This window comes from Alligator sinensis, unplaced genomic scaffold (assembly GCF_000455745.1).
Source record: "Alligator sinensis unplaced genomic scaffold, ASM45574v1 scaffold778_1, whole genome shotgun sequence".
Taxonomy (NCBI): domain Eukaryota; kingdom Metazoa; phylum Chordata; order Crocodylia; family Alligatoridae; genus Alligator; species Alligator sinensis.
Window position 1 is genome coordinate 276,694 of NW_005842946.1, and position 639 is coordinate 277,332.

Consider the following 639-nt stretch of genomic DNA (forward strand, 5'->3'; position numbering starts at 1 on the left):
CTTAGAAACGTGTTCCAAAACTCCCTTTGGAAGTTTGGAACAAAGGGGGGACTGTGATGGGCAAAGAAGCTATTACCCTGAAATAAAATAGTTCACATAAGACAAAGAAGCCATTGTTCTAAAGTACAGTGATCACGTACTCAGGAAATGTCTGTTGCTGTGCAGTTTTTGCTAACGTATCATAATGTAACCGTTGCTTAACTTTTGCTTTTGAGAAAGTACTAATTCAGCTAAAACAAAAAAAATGCTGATAAAGAAATGATCGCCACAAGTATTGCTTATTTTTTAACCCTGTCGTCTTGTCTTGTTGTAAAAGTATAAAAGAATGCCCCAGCCTTCAGTCGGGGCCGTTTTGCCTCTTTGCTGGCTTATGGTCATTTGCTTGAGCAAATAAAGTGCAACAAAGCCTTTACCTGTGTTGCCTGGTTCCTATGTGGCTAGACAACGAACTCCAGGGAGTTTTCTCCCACGACAATTTGGCGACCCAGATGGGACCCGTCTAGCTTGGTGCCTTTGGAGACCTCCATCCCCTGACACCCCAGCGCACACCAGGTGAGTTCACCTATTGGGTTAGTCTCGGGAGGTGGACGGTCCCCTCGGGACCAATAAGGCGGGATCCTCAAATCAGGGAAAGGGGCG